Here is a 1,241-nt window from a genome sequence, read left to right as displayed (position 1 = left end):
GGGGTCCCCAAACTATGGCCCGCGGGCCGGATCCGGCCCGCCTCCACATTTGGTTCGGCCCCTGAACAATACCAGAGCCATTCAGATTGTTTTTCATATATTGTATTTTCCGGTTTATATGTGGATTTTTCTTCAACCACCAGGGGGCTCTTTAGCAGGAAGTGTGTCCTGTGAACTGTGGGTGTTTTGTTTTGCATGGCACATTGCTGCCATCTGTTGGACTTTTAGGGATCTGCTTGACTTTTATGTTATTTAATCAATACGGTTGTTTGATAGCGGTAGAGCAGATGAGCGCCGCATTCCAGGTCGAGTTCTTCGAAGCAATGCCTGTAAGTAGCAGTTTATACTTCAGAACGAGCCTTTATGTTAACATATGATAAAAGAAGCAACTTGTTTATTGAATTAGTTTTGGAAATACCTGTGGGCGATTTGATTATGTGCTACGTCATTGCTAACGAGCAGGCTGCTAAGATTTCTTAGGTCGTTACGTAGCATTGCAGCTCATAGCATTCTGAGGTAGCTGTTGTATCAGTTGTACTTCTAATGTATGTATCTGAATGTAAAACACTTCTGTTAGCTGCTCTGAGCTCATCCTGAGTTTTGTGTTTTGACAGTTTAACCCCATTCTACATGGAAATAAAGGAAGAACTAATTAATCCTGACTCGTGTGAAAGGAGTTTGGCTGATGGTTAGTTTTGGTACAAGACACCATAGTGAGACCATTACAAAGTGAATCATTGGAAGTCAAAATTGGAAATAAAAGAAGAACGCACCCATTAAAACGGAATTGGGTTTTAATAGGGAATTGAAATTTGAGAATGTTGTTGATCAGTTAAATAGCATTGAGGGGAAATGCTATTTAACCATTCATCCATCCATCCATCCATCTTCTTCCGCTTATCCGGGATCGGGTCGCGGGGGCAGCAGCTTCAGAAGGGAGGCCCAGACTTCCCTCTCCCCAGCCACTTCTTCCAGCTCCTCCGGGGGAACCCCAAGGCGTTCCCAGGCCAGCCGAGAGACATAGTCCCTCCAGCGTGTCCTGGGTCTTCCTCGGGGCCTCCTCCCGGTGGGACGTGCCCGGAACACCTCACCAGGGAGGCGTCCAGGATGCCCGAGGTGGCTCGGGCTTCCTGACAAGATGCCCGAGCCCCCTCAACTGGCTCCTCACGGCGTGGAGGAGCAGTGGCTCTACTCTGAGTCCCTCCCGGATGACCGAGCTTCTCACCCTATCTCTAAGGGAG

Source organism: Poecilia formosa, unplaced genomic scaffold, assembly GCF_000485575.1.
Source record: "Poecilia formosa unplaced genomic scaffold, Poecilia_formosa-5.1.2 Scaffold1337, whole genome shotgun sequence".
NCBI classification, from domain to species: domain Eukaryota; kingdom Metazoa; phylum Chordata; class Actinopteri; order Cyprinodontiformes; family Poeciliidae; genus Poecilia; species Poecilia formosa.
This window is presented reverse-complemented; position numbering follows the sequence as displayed.